General features: G+C 40.2%; 1 protein-coding gene across 6 annotated transcripts in view; it reads right to left on the bottom strand.

Moving 5' to 3' along the window:
• Positions 1-27,571, bottom strand: part of PLCB4 (phospholipase C beta 4) — a 451,857-nt gene that overhangs the window by 272,263 nt on the left and 152,023 nt on the right. For all 6 annotated transcript variants that reach the window (XM_065920857.1, XM_065920858.1, XM_065920854.1 and 3 more), the window contains exon 3: positions 4,220-4,278. The gene's annotated coding sequence lies outside the window, so the exon portion shown is untranslated. The remainder of the gene's footprint in view (positions 1-4,219; positions 4,279-27,571) is intronic.

Genomic DNA, 27,571 nt, shown 5'->3' with positions numbered 1-27,571 from the left:
ATGAGAATGAGAAATCATGGCATTAACATGTATGCTTGGAAATGTTTCTAGCAAGAATAAATGCAACAATACAGTCACAGAATAACCCTGCCTCTTTTATCAGGGCACTGAAATTGTTATCCATGAAGACACTCATTTAAGGAAAGCTTTGAAATTATGGATTTTTATTTTCTTCTAATACATGTAGCAGCTCAATTTACTGAAAACTACCTAGGTATCTCTCAACACTGCAGTCACTTTAGGATTCTGCTGTTTGAAGCAGTAGCTTATATGACCAACTCGAAAAAAGAAAACGAACGTAACTGACACCAGGAAATGGCCTAAGGGATGAAGAAGACGCCCAGCCGAGTGAGGAGCGAGGTGAGCCAACACGTGACCAGGTAGAGGAGACACTGCAGTGTCTGTCCTGATACCACTGCTGCCTTTTACCTGTGTGCCCACCTCCCAGCTTTTGTGTTTTGTTCTAAAGATAGCAACTGACTTCCAGGGCTGCTTCGCCTGGAGATACAGAGTCGAGTGCTCCCCGGATTGCAGCCCCTCTCCCACCAGCCACAGTCGGTGTCTGAGGCAGAGATGGGAAGGCCAGCTCCCTCGCCTCAAGCAGAAGGAGCAGATTCCTGGAGCAGTTGTGCCCCAGAGCTCCGCCAGGTATCAGACTGAGGCAGAGACACTGCCCACGCCTTCCCCTGTCTGGCTCCCTTCCCCACTCCCTCATCCTCCCGGGAATGCTGCCCTAATAAAACACTCGTGCAGAAATCCCATCTCAGGTCTGCTTAGGGGCGCCCAAGCCAAGACTTTCGTGATGTGTAAATAGGCTCCAAGAAAATTTGTAATGGATTCTTGTTTCTGTACCTCAGATAAGAGTTTCTGTAATACTTCAGTATTTAAATAGCTGCACTCACCACTGTTTAACAAGCAAGAAGTCTCTTTGTTATTATAGAGCAATGCAGCAGCCCTAGAATAAAGGTCTTAGATCTAGAAAAAAAGATGCTAATAACTTGGCACAACATATTTTTCTCCAGGTGTGAACAAGGTGAGGGTAATGTGTAAGGCTCCAAAGTAGAAGTAAAAATAAAGTCAGTTTAAAGTTTGGTGAGCTTCATACATGACACTGCTATTATAAATTCTGTACATAACCAATATTTAATAAAAACAATTTCAAGTCACTCCAAAAGGAAGAAAGCAATGCCCAACACTAGGTAATTTTTGCCTTTCAAATAGTATATCTTTGAAATGGAAATAAAACAGGTCAGTAGGTATCAAGGATTGTTTCCTTTCATGAAACTTGAACACACAGCTTTTGGTTTGACCAAACTAATAAATTCCTCTTTAAGAAGACTCACTCTGAAGCTAGAAATTTAAGAGTGAGGATAATTATCTCATTTGGTTTATTTAAATTCTTTCTATTTTAACACTGATGAAAAGCTAAGCTGAATGTAACTTAAATAAGAAAAATATAAAATATACCTTTTGCCATTACAGGAGTTAAAATATATTCTGAATGCCTACTGTGGATGTAATAGTCCTAAAAAAGAGTAACTAACCCACTTAGAACATATGTACATCCCACTGTTGGAATCATGACAAAATTACGTCAGTGTTCAAGATGAAACAAGAACAGTTCAGATGCCAGGGTCCAGACAGTTCCAATTTTAAATATGGGAAGACATTATAAAAGTATCAGATCTCACTTCAGGATAAAAATCCACTATTTAAGATAGCCAACAATTGAATGCTGCTAGAGTGAAATGCTTTTATTTTTAGAAGAGGATGGCAGGAAACATACAAGAACATTCTCCCAGGGAAAAAGGCAAGCCTAACACAAAATGACAATAAAAAACCTGGTGACAAGTGAAACACCAGGTTCAATCAGGTCCTGTTGAGTGTGGGGATGGAAGAGGAGCCCACGTTCTATGTTAGCTGTTCTGGGGCCCAATGCCGTCTAAGTGTCAGTCACTCAGTTATGTCCAACTCTCTGTGACCCCATGGACCATCGCTGGCCAGACTTCTCTGTGCGTGGGAATCTCCAGGCAAGAACACTGGAGTGGGTTGCCATGCCCTTCTCCAGGGGATCTTTCCAACCCAGGGATTGAACCCAGGTCTCCTGCATTGCAGGCAGATTCTTTACCATCTGAGCCACAAAGGAAGCCTCAATGCCAACTAAAGTCTTTGTAAAGTCAAATGGGTGGCATTTACACCACTTAACATAGAAGAAATCATAAAATATAGAGCAAAAAACTTCTAAGTTCTAGGTTATTGTTTTTATTATTATTCTTAAATCAAGTCTTTCTTTTCACAAAATACCTAATTCTTCATAGGGACCATTTATAACAGATGATGAACAATACTTATTTTTTAAGGATAATATAATGATTGTACAGAGAAAGTAGACAGTCCAAAAAAAAAAAAAAAATTAAAAGAAACCAAAAAGGAGATATCCTGTCCACAATGATTTACAGTCTCTAGTGAATTATTTAGATTCCCAACTTGAGTTTGCCTGCTGAGACATGGTTTATGAATCATCCTTCGGGAACAGTAAAATATACTGCACTTGCCTAAAAATAAGTAGGAACATTCAATAATAAATCTACTTTCTTGATCTTCTTCTGTCATCGGTAAGTACTGATCTGGTAGTATGGAGAACTTGTCAGGTAGTATGAGTCTTCCCTCCTCTCACAGAAAGGCTGGAAGAAAATCAGCCATGGGCCTGCCAGGAGATAATGAAATGTCTGACGTGGCATGAAACATGGAGAAGAAAATAATACTGATTTTAAATGCTTGAGACCTGGAGCTCACTTATAGATGTGACGTGACGTGAAAGTTGTTCAGTTGTGTCTGACTCTTTGCCACCCCATGGACTGTAGCCTACCAGGCTTCTCTGTCTGTAGAGCCTGAAATCCACTGTAGTCCATGGGATTCTCCAGGCCAGAATACTGGAGTGGGTAGTCTTTCCCTCCTCCAGGGGATCTTCCCAACCCAGGGATCAAACCCAAATCTCCCACATTGCAGGCAGATTCTTTACCAACTGAACCACAAGGGAAGCCCAAGAGTACTGGACTGGGTAGCCTATCCCTTCTCCAGCAGATCTTCCCAACCCAGGAAACGAACCGAGGTCTCCCAAATTGCAGGCAGATTCTTTACCAGCTGAGCTACAACGGAAACCCAAAGAACATGTGGTATCTGTGAAAGTGAAAGTTGCTCAGTGTCTGACTCTTTGCAACCCCACGCACTATATAGTCCATGGAATTCTCTAGGCCAGAATACTGGAGTGGATAGCTGTTCCCTTCTCCAGGGGATCTTCCCAACCCAGGGATGGAACCCAGATCTTCCACATTGCAGGTGGATTCTTTACCATTAAATATAAATCTGCTGGTTATTTTTTTCATGTGATCACTATAAAATTACTTCTTGTCCCTTGAAGTAAGAAATGACATATAGTTCAAATTTTTTTATTTACAACACCAAGAAGAAAATAGCAATTGGCCAAAGGAGTTGTAAAAGAGCATTCACTAGGACTCTGGCTCTTGAATAAAGTATGGGCAAGTCATCATTTATAAATAAAAAGAACTGTGCACATATATTTCTGATTTCCATTTTAGCACTTTGTTAAAGATTTGTAAAATGGAACTTCAGAGAAACATTGGAAGGAGTTAATTACATCATCTTTATAGGTAGCTGCCATAAAACAGAGGGTAGATTCAGGCTGACAGTGACTTTCCCCATCTGTGAGAATCTTTTTAAACAAAATGTGCATAAGATTAAAAACAAGTCACACACATTTCTCCTCAGAAAGAACTACATAAAACAGTAACTTTAATAATAATATCTGAAGGAAATGGCAACCCACTCCAGTATTCTTGCCTGGGAAATCCCATGGACAGAGGAGCCTGGCAGGCTACAGTCCATGATGTCACAAAGAGTCAGACACGACTTAGTGACTAGCACACTGATGCTTACTAAATGTGCACAACAGTCGGTGCAGCAAGTAGAAAATCTAGCAGAAAATGAAGCATCCAAACCTGGTAGAATGAATAAACTTGAATCTAGAAAACGCCAGGTGATGAGTGGTCCACAACATAAAAGAAAACGTCTACTAACCAGTTTTGAGAGGCATTTCAGATGGGACAACAATGTGACTGAAGGGATTCATTTTACAGACTGAAAGTTCTAGAACTCCACAAAACTATCAACTCTTACCCACCATGTGCAGAGTACATACCAGATGGCTGGGGGCTGGCTAAAAGTGATGTCTGCTTAGTCCAATTACAGCGCTGTCCTCTGTGAAGGAATGACACAGAACAGAGAAAAATGAATGTAAAGGATCTGGAATTCTCATGGAAATCTCTGTGCTTCAAAATCAAAACCCCTAGTATTATTTAAGACACATCAGAAAGAGACTTTAATAAATTAGTTACAGTTTCTAAACAGATGACAAAAACACATAATCATCAAATCAGAAATGTTACTGCTACACTCAGCCTACAGGGTTTATATACCCTCTCTACTAAGCCGCCGATCTCCAATTCAACCTCTTGACCTAACAAAATAATTAAGCAGCAGTTGAACAAGGATATTCAAAATGTTCTAGAAGTAGATACAATGATCTTTTCCTTATTGATAGTAAAACTAATAGTAATTTTAAGGAACTTTTCGAAGAAGAGCAGTGCTGAACAGGGAAGATTTATAATGAATTTGCATCTGTGTACAGTCAATATTTTTTACGTGTATTTTTGATTTGTCGTCATTAGGAAGTTGTTATGTAGATTTTGGACTTGACACTGAGTTTAGACTTCAAGATCTTTCTAAGATGTTGTGTGGGGTGGGAGAGTGACACAAGTCTGGTTGTGTCAAAAGTACACAGAAGTAAGAGGAAGTCCATTTCCATCTGGAAAGGAGGTAGAGGCAGAAAAACTGGCAATCCAGACATGTAAAATGATGTCTATAAAATCTGAACTGGGATTTTGCAAAGATCATCATCTATTTATGGAGATCTCTACTGTTAGCTCCCAGGTAGAAAGTTTCATCAAAAAGTTCATTCAGGCTTTTCTGTAACATCGAATGGAAAAACCCAATCAAACTTTCTGACCAACCCAATACAGCCACAAATGAAAACCATGTCATTAAAAAAAAGAAAAGATTAGAACCAAGATGTATATACCCAGCAGTAGCATAGTGCCTAGCACGCACTAGGTACTTCCCACATTGTCAGTGAACAGATGAATAACTGAATGGTCTGCCTAGAGCTGGGAAGCTAAAATCGTTTACCTCGTGGAACTGTGAAACAAGCTCAGTTCCGAAACAGCTCACTGATTAATAACTCTGCCATACCATGCTCTTCATTCTGAGAGGCCACTTGGTACCCAAGTCTGTAAGGCTCTGTAACCAGAGACTTAAACACTGGACACATTTTGCTTTCCTTTTCTAATTCCTTGAGTGACTATCCAGCATAAAACTGATGCATTATTCCATAAGCCTTTCTACTTCTGTCCATGGCTAAGACATTACAACATTTGGGAAACCCAGTATTGAAATACTTAACTACATAGAGGTGAAGCAGTATAAACAGTTTGCCATGAACTATTTAGCTACCGGGATATGATGGGGAAACCTCTGTAACTGACTTGGTGCTATGCTCATCAAGGCCTTAAGCTACCAACTTTTGAATCCAATTATTATCACTCTAGGTGCTGAAGGATGTAAACGGGGTCTTTGGTAAAGAAGAGACCAAATGGATGAGTGGCACGTGTGTCTATGTACTGGCCTCTACAAATCTCTGTGGTTATGTGTTTCTGTGTGTGCATTTGGTCTTTCAAAAGAGGAAAGACAACTTTCAATAAGGTAGAAGAAAACCTAATAAATAGTTATAAAAAGTCCCCAAATCCCAGATCCTATTAATGCTGATTTTTCAAAACAAAAACTGTTTTTGTTTTGAAACAAAAGCTGTTTTTCAAAGAATGTAAGCCCACTGAAGAGGAAAAGATAATAACAAATATTTTTTAAAATGTAAAAGATATAATAACAAAAAAGATATAACAAAATATATTTGCTGAAAAGCACTATTCAACAAATAGTGCTGGGACAACTAGAAATCCACATGCAAAGCAATGAAGGTGGCTCCTACCTCACACCATATGCAAAAAATTAGTACAAACTGGATCATAGAAGTAAAGATAAGAGCTAAAACTATAAACCTCTTAGGAGTAAATATAACATAGAAACAAATCTGTGTGACCATGGATTTAGGCAATGGTTTCATAGAAACAATACTAAAGGCACAAACAACAAAGAAAAAAACAGGTAAGTTGGACATCATCAAATTAAAAACTTCTGTGCTTCAGAGGTCACCATCAAGAAGGTGAAAAGACAACCCACAAAGTGGAAAAGATTTTTGCAAATTGCATATCTAATAGGAGACTTATATCCAGAATATTTTAAGAAGAACTATTATAATTTACTGATAAAACAATAACCCAATTTAAAAATGAGTAAATAATTTAAATAGACATTTCTCCAAAAATGATACACAAGTACATAAAGAAATGCTCAACCATCATGTAAAATTAAGTCAAAACCACAATGAGATACTTATTCACACCTACTAGGATAACTTCAGTCAGAAAACAGTTTACGAAGTGTTGATGAGAATCTGGAGAAATCAGAACCCTCCTACATTGCTTCTGGGATATAAAATCCTGCAGCCACTTTGGAAAACAGTCTGGCATTTCTCAAATTGTTAAACATAGAAATATTTTGTGTGTGTGTGTGTGTGTGTGTGTTAGTCACTCAATCATGACTGACTCTTTGGGGTCCCATGGACTGTAGCCCATCAGGCTCCTCTGTCTATGGGATTCTCCAGGCAAGAATACTGGAGTGAGTAGCCATTCCCTTCTCCAGGGATCTTCCCCATATGGCCCAGTAATTCTGAAGAGAAATAAAACTGTATGTCCATACAAAAAAATTTGATGTATTTTTTCATGGTAGCATTATTTAAGATAGCCAACAGGTTGAAACAATCTCAATATCCATGAGAAATGGATTTTTAAAATGTGGTATATCTATACAATAAATTTCATTCAGCAATCAAAAGAATGCAACACAAATACATGTAAGAACATGAATGAACCTTAAAAAAAATTATACTAAATGAAAGAAGCCAGTCACAAAGGCCACATACTGTATGACTGCATGTATATGAAATGTACATAACAGGCAAATTCACAGATACAGACACTTGTTCCTTGGAAGAAAGGTTATGATCAACCTAGACAGCATGTTAAAAGGCAAAGATGTTACTTTGCCAACAAAGGTCTGTCTACTCAAAGCTATGGTTTTTCCAGAAGTCATGTATGGATGAGAGAGTTGGAACTATTAAGAAAGCTGAGTGTTGAAGAATTGATGCTTCTGAACTGTGGTGCTGGAGAAGACTCTTGAGAGTCCCTTGGACTGCAAGGAGATCCAACAAGTCCATCCTAAAGGAAATCAGTCCTGAATATTCATTGGAAGGACTGATGGTGAAGCTGAAACTCCAATACTTTGGCCACCTGATGAGAAGAACTGACTCATTGGAAAAGACCCTGATGCTGGGAAAGACTGAAGGCAGGAGGAGAAGGGGACACCAGGGGATAAGATGGCATCACTGATCTGATGGACATGAATTTGAGTAAGCTCCAGGAGTTGCTGGTAGACAGGGAAGCCTGGCGTGCTGCAGTCCATGGGGTCGCAGAGTCAGACACCACTGAGTGACTGAACTGAACTGAACTGAATAGTTGGAGAGAGCAGGTTAGTGCTTGTACAGGACTGGAAGGGTAGGGAAGGTGGGGACCACTTGCTCAAGGGGGTGGGCTTTCTCTTTGGGGTGATGAAAATGTTCTGAGATTAGACTGTAAAATGGTTGCATAACTTTGTGTATATACAAAAAAACCACTGAATCATGCATTTTGAGTTGGTGAATTTTATGCTTTATAAATGATATTTCATTGAAGTTTAAAAAAAGGTTCACTTCCAGTAAGTTTGCCAGTGAATAGAAGTTGGCTTCTTTCAAAACTAACAAAATACTTACACTCTCCAAGGAAACAGTAACTGGTGAATATCTATATTTTTAAGAGACTATTATAATTCTCCATGGGATTTATTATGATGGGAAATACAATTATATTTTTCTTTTGCCAAAGAAGAGCATATGCCTACAAAGTACCACTAATGGCAGATGCCACAGTCCCTGAGATACAGTCTTATTTCAAAGCAGTGGGGAGCTTAGCCAAGTGTGATATTTTTATTGCTCAGTGGAGGAGAAAAAGAAAACCTACCAATATAAGAGACTGACACTGAGAGGTCTGTTTTTATGAATCTATGTATTGAACACAAAAAGACTAGCATTCAGTGCTCTCCCTGATACAGTCAATATTGAAATTTTGTTTTCAAGTGAAGAGTAACTGGGCAAGACTGAATCAAAACAGATTCCTTCGCTCCGAACTGCTCTTGGACATGGGAAAGTACTGTTTCACAAACAGAATGTGAGAGCAGTGTCACATCAGTGAGTTTGTGCAGTGTAACCAACCACCTCAAACCTGTGTGACTTAATGTAAATATTTACATTGGTTCACACCAAGATCCCAAGCTGGTGAGGACGGCAAGAGCATGGGTCCCCTTGCACGAGCCTCTGCCATGTCACATGTGCTACCGTAGCAGCGGGCAAAGCAAAGTACGTGGTCAGGCCCAGACTCCAAGGGTGGAGTCTGATGGGAGCTTGATGCTTTAACGGCGTGGACACGGGAGGGGAAGACTCGGTAACTGTATTTACAAAGCACCACAGCTGAACACACTCCCACTCATGGCCCACAGAGAGAGTTTATAATTTATCACAGTTTTTATTCAGGGTACAGCTTATGTGTAAAATATAGGTATTTCATCACTACACATGGAGAATGTACACATTAATGCAGCTTCTATATCTGAAAAATTACGTCTCTACTGAACTTCTGTCATAACAAATACGCTAATGGCTATCTCCTATAGTCATGTTATCATGTTACTAGTTATTTATCAGTTATTGTTTCTTTTTAAGTGAAAACGTTTAAGTGGAAAAGATGAGTAATAAGTTCAAGTGAAAGAGAGATTTCACCAAATCCACAGAAGTGGCTCGGGAATAACCTAAGTTTAGAGCCCTGAAACTTTACCATACATACAGATTGCCACAGTTACTTGGTAAAAGAGCAGATTCTGTTTGAGACAGGATTCTCATGGAGACCGTAGACTCCGCATCTCTACCAAGCTCCCAGGCGGTGCTGGTGCTGCTGGCTCCACCGCACACCCTGAGCAGCAAGTGAGGAGAAGGGCGGAAGGAAATGGAGAGGAGACCGAGGACAACCCTCTACCAGCTGCGTGGTCTGCGAGCCCGCTCCGCCTCAGTGAGAGGGAGGTCCGCTAGCGCCCATCTCAGAGTCTGGGCGGGGGTGAAGGGAGCCGGCCGGGGCGAGGCACGCGGGGCGGGGCAGAGCGCACAGCTCGGCTCTGACGCCTCTCACTGTCCACCTTCCAGAGGAGGCCTCCTCGGTGGAACTGCAGCTTAAAGCACGGGATCGGCCGGGCCCAGAGGACACTGTGGGCACAGCCACACAAAGTGATCTGCAGAAGGACATACAGCTCATCTGTGTGTGTGTGTGTGTCCTCAGCCATCACTGTGCTTACACTGAAACTGACACTATGTTGTAACCCAACTACACTTCAATTTGAAAAAAAAAGCAATCAGATCTTTAAAACGTGCTTCACCAAAGTAAGATCACATGTGACAGCTCCACAGAGAGTGCAAACACGTTGCTGTCTCCTCCGAGCCACTCCACAAGCACGTATCCTGCACCCCGCGGCTTGACACGAGGACGCGACAGTGACCGCGCGCGCAGAAGCACTGTCCTCCTGGCGCGCGCGCTCCGTGCTGCGCACAGACCGGCTCCTCTGCGCTGCGCTGGAGGAGCGGCTGCAAGGGCTTCATCTGGCATGCTCATCTTTTAACATCTGAGCTGACGGCTAACACTTCCGTGTTGGGAGATTTCCCATGAATCTTCGGAACCCCAGCTGCACTTGGAAATCTGGAAGATGCGGCAATACAGACCCAGAATATAGACTCGTGCCAGCCCTGAGAGGTGGCTGGCCCGCCTGAGAAGAGCTGGGTCCTCCCGGTCCCCCAGCACCTCACTCTTCACCCCAGCAGGTGGCCCTCACCCATGTGCTCCAGCTCCCCTCTCACCCCTGGGTTAGTGACCCCCCCCCCCCCAACCAAATAAAAGCTCAGTCAGCACCGCTGATGACAGGGACGGAGGGGAAGCATCCACAGTCCTTGACTGCGCATTCTCCTTCCCCATCACGCAGTAAACGTCTAGCAAGGGTGCAGCTTCATCATTCCTCTGCCTTCCCAAAGTCTAAAAGCACCACCTTGAGAAACTCCGAAGAGCTACAGCTCCTGGATCTGGCATTTATTGTGGCTCACTGGTTCTAAGATGTTTAACTGGGGGCTCTTCATTAGGAAATCATTATGAGTTAGTTTTAAAGTGTTATATTTTTCTCTAAATAATGGCAACTACACGTCTACCTTTTTTGCCTGGTTTCCCCTGTGTGTTGTTTTTCTGTGACTGTGTCACAAAACTGTTACGAACTTTATGGCTTAAAACAACAATTTAGTAGTTTGTGGTCCTGTAGGTCATAAGTCTGGGTCCAGCTGTAGGGCTCTCTGTTGAACACCTTACAAGACTACAATCAAGGTCTCTGCTAGGCTGCCTTCCTTTCTGGAACTTGAGGAATGAATGACTTCCAAGCTCGGGCAGATTGCTGGCCAATCTCATGTCCTTACAGTCACAAGACTGAAGCCACTTTCTGCCAGCTGTCAGCAGGGGCCACGCCCAGCTCCCAGATGCCACCCACACTCCTGACCACATGGCCCCACCATCGTCCAGTTCAGCAATGGAGAATCTCCCTCATATGGAATTCCTCTCTCTCCTTGAACCTACCTTGAGTCCCTTCTAGATTCTCAGCTGACTAGGACAGACTCACCAAAGAAAACCTCATTCTTAAAGTCAACCATGCCACCCAACATAACCACATTTCAGAAATGACATCAAGGGTACAGTTTCCAGGGTGGGCGTCCTAGGGCCATCTGAGAATTCTGCCTGCTGTACCTAGTATTTGCCTACTACATGCATTTGTCATCTGCATGCATTTCCCTACCCCCTCCCCGCCCCAGCCCCAGGCTGGAAGCTGACATCATATCACAAGGAGAGCTAACTAGCCAGCAGAGAGGATGCCCTGAAGTTAAAACGAGAGAGCAGACTTGGAACAGGTCTCCCACTCATCACTAGAACAGCTAATATTCCAACCCTAAGAATGCATGTTCTCTGCCAACTTTCAGATGTATATGAGACATTTCTCTCCTTGAGTTTAAACTGAACCTTGTGAAATCATATGTGTAGACAATTGATATTCTGAAGGAGGAAAAGGAGGTGCAGAAGATCAAAAAAAGAAAAAGAGAAGAAAATACACATAACTAGTACCTAGAAGAATCAAAAATAAATTTTAAGTGCCCAAATAACACCATGGGCTAAACATTTTTTATTTAAATTGTTATATTTTTCTACACAGTCTCAACCAACTTAACTGCTTTTCACACAACAGATTTCACTGTTTAGAAGTTACACTGAGACAACATATACATAACCATACTAATAGTAAAAGGAAAAGGATAAAGAAAATTAAAAAGCATGCTTAATATAATCACTAGCACACGGCATATTCATTAAGATTTTTTTAACTGGAAAAAAAATGACAATCTTTAAGTTATTTTCCTTCAAAAACATGTTTGGTTAGAAAGTAAAACCACTTGACAGGTCCAGAAGAAGCAAAGCAAATGATAATAGTAATAACCAATTAATGAGCACAACAGGCTGTATATGGTCACACTGATTATTTAACTTCTGTGCAGGCAGAGTACATCATGAGAAATGCCAGGCTGCATGAGTCACAAGCTAGAAGCAAGACTGCCAATAGAAATATCAACAACCTCAGATATGCAGATAATACCACTCTAATGGCAGAAGGCCAACAGGAACTAAAGAGCCTCTGGATGAGGGTGAAAGAGGAAAGTGAAAAAGCTGGCTTTAAATTCAACATTCAAAAAACTAAGATCAAGTCCAATCACTTCATGGCAAACAGATGAGGAAAAAGTAGAAACAGTGACAGACTTTATTTTCTTGGACTCCAAAATCACTGAGGACAATGACTGCAGCCATGAAATTAAAAAATGCTTGCTTCTTGGAAGGAAAGCTATGACAAACCTAGACAGAGTATTTAAAAAGCAGAGATATCCTTTTGCCAACAAAAATCTGTATAGTCAAAGCTATGGTTTTTCCAGTAGTCATGTATGGATGTGAGAGCTGGACCATAATGAAGGCCAAGTGCTAAAGAATTGATGCTTTTGAACTATGGTGTTAGAGAAGACTCCTGAGAGTCCCTTGGACTGGAAGAAGATCAAGCCAATCAATTCTAAAGAAAATCAACACTGAATATTCATTGGAAGGACTGATGCTGAAGCTGAAGCTCCAATACTTTGGCCACCTACACAAAGAGCTGATTCATTGGAAAAGATCCTGAAGACTGAAGGCAAAGGAGAAGGGGGCAGTAGAGGATAAAATAGTTAGATAGCATCACCAACTTAATGGACACTAATTTGAGCAAACTCTGGGACACAGTAGAGGACAGAGGAGTCTGTCATACTGCAGTCCATGCAGCTGCTAACAGTCGGACACAACTTAGCAACTAAACAACAAAACATGAGAAATTACTAAGTTCAAATGCTGCTCTCAGTGTTTTGCATATGTTAACTCATTAAATCTCACCAATTCTATGTATCAGAAACTATTTACAGATGAGGAGACTGAGACACAGAGCAGTTACATTGCTGATCCAGAGTCATGGAGAGAGCAAACAAAGGCATGTGAATTCAAACTCTGGATCCTTGCTCTTAAAACCATTCACTGTCCAAACAACCTTATAAAGTCTTTTTTTTTTTTTTTTTTTTTTTTTTAGTTCTACCACTGTATTGCTACCAACCCATCTCCCTGCACCCTCGTGCACACATGCTTAGTCATGTAACCCCATGGACTGCAGCCCGCCAGGCTACTCTGTCCATGGACTTTTCCAGGCAAGAATACTGGAGTGGGTTGTCATTTCCTTCTCCATGAAGTCTTCTTAAAAAAAAGAAAATAATCCAAGCATTCCTTAAGCCCCTATATCTTTATTTGGAAGAGGAGAGATGAAAGCTGTAATGGATTACTTCTCTTTGTTACTCCTTCCAAAATTATCTTACATTTTGAAACCGAAAGATTACAAAAAGATGGCAACAAAGCAAAAGCTAACACTAGAAGCAAAGAGGAAAAACCACTGACTCTCCTACTAGAGAGAAGAAAGAAGTGAGTCTTTCTTTAGGTCATGAGAAAAGAAAAAGCTGTAGTTGTATAACCTCAGAACTTTCCCATCAATTCCATCCAGTCACAGCAGGGGCTCCCTTGCGGCCCAGACAGTAAAGAGTCTGCCTGCAATCCAGGAGACCTGGGTTTGATCCCTGGGTCAGGAAGATCCCTAGAGAAGGGAATGGCAACTCACTCTAGTATTCTTGCCTGGTGAGTTTCAATGATAGAAGAGCTTGATGGGCTACAGTCCACTGAGTCTCAAAGAGTCGGACATGCCTGAGTGACTCACACACACATACACACACACACACACACACACACACACACACACACACACACACACACACACAATGGAACTCTAGACGCCTGTGCTCAGGAGCTGCAACAATAGGCCCTCGAGGCAGAGATGGAGGTGGAGGTGGTCTTGGGTTGGAGGCCACAATGCTACATCCTGATATCTGCATTAAAGGAACACTTGCTTTCTGAGGTAAATGGGGGACGAGGGCAAGGATGGATTGGAAGTTTGGGATTAACAGATATAAATTATTATGTATAGAATGAATAAATAGCAAGGTCCTTCTGTATAGCACAGGGAACTATAGTCAATATCCTATAATAAACCATAATGGAAAAGAAAATGAAAAATAATCTATAACTGAATCACTTCTCTATCTAGCAGAAACACAACATTGTAAATCAAATATACTTCAACTTAAAAAATAAAAATAAGTTTAAAAAAAGGAACATTTTCTATCAACAGTTCATTCCCACAACTAGGTTGGATTAGCCCACGTCAGGTTGCATTTACTTAGTTATCATTCCTGGCACCTGCAATGCACTTGATCAAGGACTGTGACCACCCCATTCCCTCTGTGTGAGGAGGCAAGTGATTAGAATGTCCTTTAATCCATTCTCTTTATGTTCCCCCATGGTTCCATCTCAGTCCCAATGCCCTAGTGGGCACACAGCAGAAATTACAGAAATATGAATATATTTTGTCCGAGAATCCTCCCTTTAATCTGCTGCTTTGTGGACTTGTTTCTTTGTGGGGTCTTAGCTTTTCCCAAGTTTTATTTGTTAGAATTTCTCATGAAATTGACTTAAAATTCCTATGCACTGCAGCCTCCTGCAGCCACTCAAATAGTTTCAAGATCAGACATAATTCTTAAGGTCTTTGGCTGCCTGTGGCTGTCAGTGATCCCTCAGAATATCTAAGCAGGGTCTTTGTTTTAGAAAGCTGGATATGTGCCAACCCAGGTAATTATTCTCTGCCTACCTTATTTCCCCAGGCAATTTTAATTGAAAATGGTATTATCCTTTCCCTCGGTTCTAATCTGCTCTGAGGTGTCCCTGTGTCCTGCTGCTTCTTTGCATCATAAGCTAACCGAGCTGGTTTCTTTTTGAAGCTTAAGTTTAAAAAAAATGCTTCTGAGTCTCCCAAGAGGGAAAATATCAGATAAATATGAGCCATTTAATTAGTCTCAAATGAGTGTACTGATACCATTGGCAGCAGCTGCAAGAAACACTCCCATTGCTGCCTAACCTCATGAAAAGTTTCTTTTGTGTATAGAAATACAAAGGTTTTCTTACTGAAAACTGACCAAAAAAAGAAAAAGTGCAAGGAGGGGAGTGGAATAGACAATAAGACGATTTTACTCCCCTGAAATAACTTTTAAAGGTACTACTCCCTCATTCATTTCCAAATAACCTGATTTTACAGTTAGCAGAACAAAATGCAGCATTTAACATGCTGTGGTTTAGTCAGTAAATCATGTCTGACTCTGTGACCCCATGGACTGTAGCTCGCCACCCCCAGGTTCCTCTGTCCATGGGATTTCCCAGGCAAGAATACTGCAGTGGGTTGCCATTTCCTTCTCGAAGGGATCTTCCCAACCCAGGGACTGAACCTGATTCCTACATTGGCAGGCAGATTCCTTACCATTGAGCCACCAGGGAAGGCCCATCATTTAACACAGGATGCCAGAAATTCAATGCAAATGAAATAGAAGTGTGCTGCTTGATTCCGTATTTAAACCAATAATGTCCAACAGAAATACGATAAAAGCCACAATTGTGAGTTACATATGTAATTTTTTAAATTTAATTTTACTTTTTTATACTTTTCATTTTGTATCGGGGTAGGGCTTCCCTGGTAGCTCAGATGGTAAAGCGTCTGCCTGCAATGCGGGAGACCCGGGTTCGATCCCTAGGTCGGGAAGATCCCCTGGAGAAGGAAACGGCAGCCCATTCCAGTACTCTTGCCTGGAAAATCCCATGGACAGAGGAGACTTGTAGGCTACCGTCCATGAGGTTGAAAAGAGTCGGACACGACTGAGCGACTTCACTAAGTCACCAAGTCAGAGCTGATTAACAACACCGTGATATTTTCAGGTGAACAACAAAGAGGACTCAGTCATACACATACATTATATATGCAATTGTAAACTTTTTAGGAGCTCCATTAACAAGATAAAAAGAAACAGAATACTACTCAGCAACAAAAGGGAAAGAATTCTTAATAGCACAATCTGGGGAGACCTCAAGGGAATTTAGTGAAGCAAAAGAGCTAACCTCAATATGTTATTTACTACACAGCTCCATTTGTATGGCATCCTTGAAATGATGGACATACACAGACAGACACCAGATTAATGATTTCCAGCAGTTAGGGAGGAGAGGCGGCAGCCTGTGACTGCAGTGCATGGAGATGTAGGCTATGCAGTGCGTATATGCTATGTCTTGCGCATGATCCTCGCGATGGAATTCTTATGTATTATGACCGTGACGGTGATCATTGGACCTCTACACAGGTGATTAAATTGCACAGAACTAAACACACATATATGAGTGCACGTACGTCTGGTAAAATCTAAGTAATGTCAGTGGGCTGTATCCATGTCAATTTTGTCGTTGTGATGCTATACCTAAGCTGTGTAAGATAGTACCAATCAGTGAAGGGTACAGAGGATCTCTTTCTGTTATATTTTACAACTGCATGCAAATCTACAATAATCTGAGAACTATAAGCTTAAAGCAGTGAATTTAACTTTAATAATAATTAACCCAGTATTTGCAGAATTTTCTTATATAATGAAATATATGTAATTGATATAAAATTATTGAGATAGTTTAAAATTCCTTTTTTTTTCCCCCTTGCATTCTAAGTCTTTGGAATCCTATGTATAGTTTGTACTTAGAGAACATTTCACCTCTCATGTGTGCCACTTATTGCAGGCATATTCATTTCTCAATTCCCTACAGTGGGTCAAACTAACATAAAATACCTTTGTTTTCTGGAAGTCTCTTCTAGAGGTTTATAATGAAACCCTTACAGTCTGGACAGTCACTGGGAAATACAATCTGGCTTGAGAGAAAATTTCATCAGTGGTACTAACTTGCATTTGTTTTGGATCATAGATCCAAGATAGAAATGAATAATAATTCCTATTCAAGAGACTTCTATTATCTTCTAAGAAATAATACCTAAGAAGAATTTCAAGAGCAGTAACACATAAGCTGGGCTCAAAGATTGAGATTTTAAATCTTAAAATCTTTTGGTCATCTATAGATTGGCCAAAAAGTTCCTTTGATTTTAAGTAAAAATAAAAGACACATCTTTTCTTTTTCACGTAAGAACTTTATTGAACAATGTATTCACTGTTTTGTTCCACTTCAGGTCAGTTCAGGCACTCAACTGTGTCTGACTCTTTGTGACCCCATGGACTGCAGCACACCAGGCCTCCCTGTCCATCACCAACTTCTGGAGTTTACTCAAACTCATGTCCATTGAATTGGTGATGCCATCCAACCATCTCATCCTCTGCCATCCCCTTCTCCTCCTGCGTTCAATCTTTCCCAGCATCAGGGTCCTTTCCAATGGCTCAGTTCTTCGCTTCAGGTAGTCAAAGTATTGTAGTTTCAGCTTCAGCATCAGTCCTTCCAATGAACACACAGGACTCATCTCCGTTAGGATGGACTGGTTAGATCTCCTTGCAGTCTAAGGGACTCTCAAAAGTCTTCTCCAACACCACAGTTCAAAAGCATCAATTCTTTGGTGCTCAGCATTCTTTATAGTTCAACTCTTACATCCATACATGACCACTGGAAAAACCATAGCCTTGACTAGATGGACCTTTGTTGGCAAAGTAATGTCTCTGCTTTTTAATACGCTGTCTAGGTTGGCCATAACTTTCCTTCCAAGGAGTAAGCTTCTTTTAATTTCATAGCTTTAGTCACCATCTGCAGTGATTTTGGAGCCCCCCAAAAATAAAGTCTGACACTGTTTCCACTGTTTCCCCATCTATTTGCCATGAAGTGATGGGACCATATGCCATGATCTTCATTTTTCTGAATGTTGAGTTTTAAGTCAACTTTTTCACTCTCCTCTTTCACTTTCATCAAGCGGCTCTTTAGTTCTTCACTTTCTGCCATAAGGGTGGTGCTATCTTCATATTTGAGGTTATTGATATTTCTCCCAGCAATCTTGATTCCAGCCTGTGCTTCACCCAGCCCAGCATTTCTCATGATGTACTCTGCACATAAGTTAAATAAGCAAAGTGACAATATACAGCCTTGACATAATCCTTTCCCTATTTGGAACCAGTCTGTTGTTTCATGTCCAGTTCTAACTGTTGCTTCCTGGCCTGCATACAGGTTTCTCAAGAGGTGGGTCAGGTGGTCTGGCATTCCAATCTATTGAAGAATTTTCCACAGTTTATTGTGATCCACACAGTCAAAGGCTTTGGCACAGTCAATAAAGCAGAAATAGATGCTTTTCTGGAACTCTCTTGCTTTTTTGATGATATACCGGATGTTGACAATTTGATCTCTGGTTCCTCAGCCTTTTCTAAAACCAGCTTGAACATCTGGAAGTTCATGGTTCACATTGTTGAAGCCTGGCTTGGAGAATTTTGAGCGTTACTTTGCTAGCATGTGAGATGAGTGCAATTGTGTGATAGTTTGAGCATTCTTTGGCATTGGCTTTCTTTGGGATTGGAATGAAAACTGACATTTTCCAGTCCTGTGGCCACTGCTGAGTTTTCCAAACTTGCTGGCATATTGAGTGCAGCACTTTCACAGCATCATCTTTTAGGATTTGAAATAGCTCAACTGGAATTCCATCACCTCTTCTAGCTTTGTTTATAATGATGTTTCCTGAGGCCCACTTGACTTCATATTCCAGGATTCATGGCTCTAGGTGAGTGATCACACCATCGTGGTTATCTGGGTTATGACGATCTTTTTTGTATAGCTCTTCTGTGTATTCTTGCCACGTCTTCTTAATATCTTCTGTTAGGTCCATACCATTTCTGTCCTTTATTGAGCCCATCTTTGCAAGAAATGTTCCCTTGGTGTATCTAATTTTCTTGAAGAGATCTCTAGTCTTTCCCATTCCATTGTTTTCCTCTATTTCTTTGCACTGATCACTGAGGAAGGCATTCTTATCTCTCCTTTTTATTATTTAGAACTCTGCATTCAAATGCAGAGTCTTTCCTTTTCTCCCTTTCTTTTCACTTCTCTTCTTTTCACAGCTATTTGTAAGGCCTCCTCAGACAGCCATTTTGCCTTTCTGCATTTATTTTTCTTGGGGATGGTCTTGATCCCTGTCTCCTGTACAATGTCACAAACCTTCATCCATAGTTCATCAGGCACTCTGTCTATCAGATCTAGTCCCTTGAATCTATTTCCCACTTCCACTGTATAATCGTAATGGATTTGATTTTGGTCATACCTGAATGGTCTCATGGTTTTCCCTACTTTTTTCAATTTAAGTCTGAATTTGGCAATAAGGAGTTCATGATGTGAGCTACAGTCAGCTCCCGGGCTTGTTTTTGCTGACTGTATAGAGCTTCTCCATCTTTGGCTGCAAAGAATATAATCAATTTGATTTTGGTATTGACCATCTGGTGATGTCCATGTGTAGAGTCTTCTCTTGTGTTGTTGGAAGAATGTGTTCGCTATGCCCAGTGCGTTCTCTTGGCAAAACTCTATGCGCCTTTGCCCTGCTTCATTCCATACTCCAAGACCTAATTTGCCTGTCACTCCAGGTTTTTCTTGACTTCTTACTTTTGCATTCCGGTTCCCTATAATGAAAAGGACATCTTTTTTGTTCCACTACTTTATGCCATGTTTCAGGCAGTTTCATAATTCCATATTCCAAAAGTATTTTATCTTTCTGAGCAAAGAACTGTTCCATGTGCCTTTCAGAGTCTTCAAGGGAATTGAAACTTTTGCCATTGAGAGAACTGTGTAAAGACTGAAATAAATGGAAATCAAAAGGTGCAATGTCTGGTGAATACAGCAGATGAATCAGAACTTCCCAACCAAGATGTAAGAGTTTTTGCTGGTCATTAAAGAAACATGCAGCTTTGCTTTATCTTGAGGGATGATAATGTGTTTTCTGTTGACTAATTCTGGGCACTTTTCATCGAGTGCTGCCTTCAGTTGGTCTCATTGGGAACAGTACTTATTGGAATTAATCATTTGGTCTTCTGAAAGAGGTTCATATTAGAGGACTCTCTTTCAATTCCACCATATACACAACATCATCTTCTTTGGATAAAGAGTGGCGTTTGGTGTGACTGGTGGAGCTTTACTCCTCTTGCCCCATTATGTCTTCCTTTCCACATTATTGTGCAGTAACCCCTTTTCACCACCCACCCATCACAATTTGTTTTAAAAGTGAAACATTTTTGTTACATTTCAGTAGAGGAGTGCATGCAGAAATACAGTCAAGAAGTGTTTTTTCCACTTATGTGGAATGTAAACATCAAAGCAGTTAATGCAGCCAGCTGGTGCAAACAGTTTTCATCACTTGATTTGGATATTTTGAGTATGTTGGCTATGTCCTGTATGGTATAACACTGATTATTCTCAATTAAAGTCAATTTGACCACTATCAACTTCAGTTGGTCAACACGACCATGGAACATCAACCAGTGAGAAACCTCCAGCACAAAGCCACGAACCACTTTGGACACATTTGATCAGTCACAGCACCTTCTCCTGCTATGAGAAAATACATGGCACAAATATTTTTTGCTTATCAGTTGTACATTTACCTTTCTTAAAATAATAAAGCATAATATGCCCAAAATGCCTTTTTTCTTCCATCTTCAATATTAAAATGGCTGCAAGAAAATTCATCAATTTTTTTTAATTTTTTTTGTTTTGTTTTGTTTTTTAATGCATGCTGATACAACAGCTGTCACAATACAGTCTAACAAAATTGTTTCAAATGAAGTTAAAGACAACTAAGAGATATCTTACTGGGAAAAAAAAATGAACGGATTTTTTGGCTTACCAATGTATTTCTTTTTTAATTAGTTGGAGGCTAATTACTTTACAATATTGTAGTGGGTTTTGCCATACATTGACATGAATCAGTCATGGGTGTACATGTGTTCCCCATCCCGATCCCCCCTCCCACCTCCCTCCCCATCCCATCCCTCTGGGTCTTCCCAGTGCACCAGCCCCGAGCACTTGTCTCATGCATCCAACCTGGACTGGCAATCTATTTCACACTTGATAATATACATGTTTTGATGCTGTTCTCTCAGATCATCCCACCCTCTCCTTCTCCCACAGAGTCCAAAAGTCTGTTCTATACATCTGTGTCTCTTTTTCTATCTAGCATATAGGGTTATTGTTACCATCTTTCTAAATTCCATATATATGCGTTAGTATACTGTATTGGTGTTTATCTTTCTGGCTTACTTCACTCTGTATAATGGGCTCCAGTTTCATCCATCTCATTAGAGCTGATTCTAATGTATTCTTTTTAATGGCTGAGTAATATTCTATAGTGTATATGAACCATGGCTTTCTTATCTATTCGTCTGCTGATAGGCATCTAGGTTGCTTCCATGTCCTGGCTATTATAAACAGTGCTGCGATGAACATTGGGGTGCATGTGTCAATATTTTTGCATCTTTGTAACTTATTCTGTTGGGTTTCTCTCTCTCTCTTTGCTTTCCTATTTTCCTGTGCTGATTAGAAGTCAAATTATTAAAATAAAAAAGCCTTGTGCGTCTGCTCTTCATAGACATGAAACTCTGAGACTCAATTTTTCTCTTCAGGCAGTGATCGAAGAGAAAGAAACAAGTGATAAGTATCTGATGGCAGCTTTGAAAAATACATTAAATTAGGCCAAATCTCTTGGGACTCTGAAAAATAAAAGAGAGAGCAGATTTGGTTCTCAGTCTAGGCCTGACAAGAGGCCCAGGGCTCAATCTCAAAAGACCAGTAAAGCCTCCATCCTCCAGAGAAAGTGGAAACAAGATGAGAGAATCCTGTCCCCAGATGGAGCCTTGGGGTATAATAAGAGCGGGTTTGGGGATGAGAGAGACCTATCTTTGAGAAAACAAGTTAATTAACCTCTCTTGGCCCCAGTTTCCTTGTTTGTAAAGCAGTAAAATCATCTACCTCACTCACTGTTATGAAGTTAAATGAAATAATACACAAAAAGTGCTTATCACATTCATGCAGTCCAAGTGGGTGTTCAGTTACGGTCCTCTCCCCCATCTCTATTTCTGCCCTCAGACAGCAATGCACACTGAGAAAATAATGTGTGCAAATTACACTAAGAATAGTAACAACAGAAACCCAAGAGCCGCTGTTCCAAAACAACAGGACAATCCTGGAGTGAAACATTTCATTTTAATCTGCGGTGCGTCACTTCTAATCTGCTGGTAGGAAGCTGGTCTCAAGATCACTCTAGATTCATAGCATTCTTGAGACAGTTGTATATAAGCAGGTACACATAAGGCAAAAGATACAAAACAGTCTAGGAAAATGGAAACAGTGCTGGTTTGATCAAAGAATCATGACCTCAGAAAGCTTTATGTAGTCACATCCTTCACAAACATAAAATGCATCTTCCAGTCAGCAAGTGAGAATAGAAAAAAAAAGAGGACAGCACAGTTCACAAGAACCACTCAATGCCTGAAGTTCTCTTGTTATTATTTATATAACTCTGAGACACGTATTTATGTCTGTCGGATCATTGTTTTGGTCATAGACCACTTGTTTCATGAGAAATTACATCATTAGCTGGCCCACTGGGGCCCAACTCACTGGGATACAGCAACAACTTGGGTTTTTATTCATGGAGCTGAACTCTACAAACTTTTCAAGACCAAGAACATGGCCGCTGATGACAGGGCCTTGACAAAGGTACCATGTTGAATAGACAAGTTGCAAATGCACAATCTAGAATAATCTGCATGGGCAATAGCCTGCTCTGATTCTATTCCTTGTTCATTTGCATTTGATTTCATCAATGAACTAACGCAGCTGATTTATCTACAGCTCCAACATGTTCTCCATCTTTACCAGCACACTAGGCTAATAGGCTGGGAGTGTCCCTCTGAAACAGCTTTTGGGAGACTGTGGGACAATTTTCTGCCATTGCTATTTCTGACCTCAAAAATCAACAAGTACTACCTGAAGCAAAACAAAGTCTCACAAGGAAACCCCACCCAGCAACTGAAGTAAAATGAAATTAGGAACTAAGACACAGATGTGTTCACCCTTCTAAGACATTGAGATATCATCAGTGCCTGGACTCAGAAGCATAGCTAGTTTTAATAATCAAGAGGAATAATTCCCTGTTTTTTTATTCACATTTAGTAAAATTCACTCTTTCTAGCATACAGTTCTATGAATTTTGACAAATGCACATAATCACGTTATTGTTGTTCCGTCGCTAAGTTGTGTCCGGGCTCTGCAACCCCATGGACTGCAGCACAGCAGGTCCTCTACTGTCTCCTAGAATCTGCTCAAGTCCATTGAGTGGGTGACGTTATCTAACCATCTCATCCTCTGCCGCCCTCTTCTCTTTTTGCCTTCAAAATCACGTTACCACCATATAAATCAAGACATAAAACAGTTTTCATTACCCCCAACTCTCTCTCACACTGCTCTTCTGCAACCTCCTTTCAATCCTACCCACCCTCTGGGTATAAGAAATCATCGATGACAGCCTTTTGAGTTTGACTCTGACTTCCTTCACTTAGAGTGATGCACTTTGGCATCCATCCATATTGATGTGCTCATCAATAGTTTGCTCCTTTTTATTACTGAGTAATACTTCAATGTGCAGATATATCACAGTTTGTTTTTTCATTCCCCAGCTGGAAGGACATCTGGATTGTTTCCATTCTCTGATGATTATAAGAAAAGCTACTACAAATATTAGTGTACAGATTTTGTTGTGAAAATAAGGTTTCATTTCACTTAGTTAAATACCCCAGGAATAGGACTGCTGAGTCACATGTAAATATATGTTTAACAGTATAAGAAACTGTCAATCTATCTTACAAAAAGGCTGCTCTATTTTACATTTTCACCAACAATGAATATGAGAATTTCAATTGCTTTCTGCAACCTCACTCACTTAGTACTACATATTTTTTTTTAATTTTAGCCATTCTAATAAGTGTGAAGATATCTTATTGTGATTTTAAAATAATCAATCCTTAAGAGCATTTCAGAGTTTCATATATTATACCTTTATGTCAGTAACATATTATTATCTTCCTTTTGGAGTTAAGTCAACAAGCCCAGACAATTAAGTAAATTCACACATTTACAACATGCAGAAAAAGATCTTCTGGTTATGGAAGAAATGCTCCTTCTACACATTTGCAAGTATGCATTTAAAACCTACAGATAATAATACATCAATAATAATAATAACAACAGAGTCCCATTTAACAATAGGAAATTACTATCTGATGCATCATAACATTCATTAGCTTAAAAATTTATAAACATTGATAATTCAATCATATATATATATTTGTATATATACTACAAACACAGATACATTTTACTTTCAAAAAAAGTTTTTCAAGCATATTGGTAGCTTTCATTTGATCACAAAGGGAGGAGTATTTAATATTTTAGGAAAATGAACTATACCAACATTACATATTTACATAAAGATCTAGTTACAAACGTTAGTTATTCCAACAAATATCTCCATTTTTCAAAAATGTCTTGACTCTTTGTTCTGTTACCATTTGTACTCTAAGAAAATTAAATATATAGCTTTTGGATTTTTAGCATGTCTTATTTTTTATCACTTTGTTGTAACATTTACATGTCATCTTCTGCTAAGGGTCATTTTACACGTTCTTTATTTATTCCCACAAATAGAACAAGAAATTAAATGTCTTCTATGAAAAATAGTTGTTTCACTCATTCAAAAAATATTTATTGGATTTCTATCAGGCGGAGGAGAAGACAAGGTGACATTTCCATTGTTTTGCTAGATGGGGGCTTCCACTGGGGTGTCATTAATCTGAAGAGAAGTGGGGAAGTGAGCCCTCCGAAGCTCTGGAGGGAGAGGACTCCAGGAGGAGGGACCCGCAGATGCAGAAAGCCCTGAGCAGAGTATGTGCTGAGAGTAACACAGCGAGAACACGGCAGAGGGAGCAGCGGGCCACTAAAAGGAGATGACACCAGCAAGAAGAAGCCAGATTATTCACAGACATTGACTAAGCCTGATTCTCAGTGAAGTAAGAGGCCAGTGGAGACCTTTTAAGCAGCAGACTTACACAGCCTGACCTGAGTTTTAAAGGAAACCGCTATTTGGAGAACTGACCGCAGCAATGCAAGTGTGAAGCAGAGAAACCAATTAGCAGGCTGCCACAGGAGTCCAAATGAGTGAGGACAGTCCAGTGCTGTTACAGTTGACACTGGGAAAATTGGTCAATTTGGTGCATATTTTGAATGAAGAGGAAATGAACTTGCTAATGGATTGCATGTGTAATATAAGAAAAGGAAATGACTTCAAAATTGAAAACTAGCACCAGAAAAGTTAAAGAAACAAAATCATTTGGTCTGAAAACCAATGAGTGATTTCATCTTGACAACGATTTTTAGGAATCTGAAACACAGTAAGACTGTAATGACAAGCTGGCATCCAACTTTGGAGCATCGAGAGTGAAGAGAGGAAACCGAAAGGGCCTCTCCCAACAAGCCGCTTTCAGAACACTTGCTGCCATCAGTCACCGAGGGGGAGTCGCTAAGAATGCTGAATGAAGATCAAAATCAGGGTACCATTCTTTCCCTTCTGCCCGTAATGACTTTTATGTAATTTATTCTATATCAGTTATTGTAGTTGAGTTTGACAGGAATTACCCAGATGAATGCATTAAACAACAGATAAACAAAATGACTGAAATGTAAATAGATGAAGGCTAATGCAATGGAGAGCATGAAGCAACATGCAGGAAGAGATAAGATGCAATATAGCAAATTATAGTTTTAAAAGTTTCATATACTGCATCAGTTGTCTAGAAAAATAAAAATCTGAAAACCTGGGGTTTAGCATACAAATTTTTTTCATCTCCCTCAGAAAGTTAAGGATGCTGTCAAGATGAAAACCACTTCTTATAAAGATAACCTAATGTTTCAAGACTGAGAATAATAATTTTAAAGAAACTCAAGATGGTCTGAAAAGACTAGAGCAATAGAAATTGTAAATATCAGGCAGGGTACAACCTTCTCCTAGACTTCAGTGAGTCTACCATCTGAGGTTCAAGGGTGAGAGAAGCAGTCAATGCGATGCTAATTAACAGGATTCTCAGTATCCCACAGAGACTGGGACAGTGGAAAGGCCAATTTGGAACCAAAGCTTCCCACGCAGCTCGGCGCTAAAGAATCTGTCGGCCAAGCAGGAGACTCATGTTCGATCCCTGGGTTGGGAAGATCCTCTGGAGAAGGAAATGGCAACCCACTCCAGTATTCTTGCCTGGAAAATCCCACAGACAAAGGAGCCTGGAAGAGGAGTCTGTCAGGTCTCAAAAGAGTCAAACATGATTGAGCAACTAAACAACAACTCAAACTACTATCCTTTAGGTTAGTTCCCATCACCTTATACAATGTTTCTACACCTTAAGTGCTTAATAGATGCTTACTGAATGAATGAATGAGTAAAACTTTCTACCACAATTACCCAAGGAAAACCTTAGGATGAGGATGAATACACTGTGAGAAGGTAAACACACTTCCATTTTTTTAAATTTCTTTTTTAACTGGAGTATAATTGCTTTACAATGCTGTGTTAGTTTCTGTTAAACAGCAACATGAATCAGCATCAAGTATGCACATACTCTCTCCTCCTGGATCCTCACTCCCACACTCGCCTCTGTCCCACCCATCCAGGTCATCACAGAGCTCTGAGCTGGGCTCCCTGCGCTACCCAGAAGTTTCCCAATAGCAAGCTGTCTGTTTCACACACAGTGGTGTGCATATGTCAACGCTACTCTCTCAGTTCAACTCACTCCCTCCTTCTCCCCCTGTGTCCACAAAGTACAAAAGTTCCATTTTCACAATCCTCCTTTCCCCAGGGTAGACCAATGTATTTCCCTAGTTATGACTCTGAACATTTGTGAACATGACCTGGAAACTACAGCATACAAAGAAACAAAACAAAACAAAAAGAGCAAAGACTATTTTGGTATTTCTTAAGAAAGTTAACGTACTTCAACATTCAATAATGCTTATTAATTGAGTCCATTGGTAATACACATTCTTCCCCCACAGCACATAAGCAGATAGACCAATCACATGAAGCACTTCTGACATCTTAATGTTCTCTCAGGGAACTAATTATAGGCTCCATTATGCCTCTCTCAACGTGGAGGATTTACCAAAGGTTGCATGATAGTTAAAAAGCTCTCTACCATTTCCATAGATGGCCTTCAAGAAAGAGAAATAAAGCGTTAAATCAAAATCCGGGAACACAGTGATACGCTAGTGAAGGAATTTGTAAGCTGTTCTTCAATTCCAATTTATTGACATGCCATCCCTCCCACTCCTCATGATTAGAGTGCAATGCTAATCATTCCCATCTCTGAAGCTGAGATAATCTAAGGACAAATGAGTGACCAAAAATATCCCATTAATATGACTACTCAGCCACATCACAATATTTCTTCTGAGTTGAAAACCATAACTCTATTTAATAGCACAAAGCCCTACATTTTTTGCATCTTACGAAAGATCATTCAGTGCACTGAAGCAGCTGGCTAAATCATCATGCCCTTATTTAATTTACCATTCTCCTCTCACATTAGTTCTGCTGCAGAAATAGGACGCCAGCTCCT

Source organism: Muntiacus reevesi, chromosome 2 (genome assembly GCF_963930625.1).
Source record: "Muntiacus reevesi chromosome 2, mMunRee1.1, whole genome shotgun sequence".
Lineage (NCBI taxonomy): Eukaryota > Metazoa > Chordata > Mammalia > Artiodactyla > Cervidae > Muntiacus > Muntiacus reevesi.
This window is presented reverse-complemented; position numbering and strand designations above follow the sequence as displayed.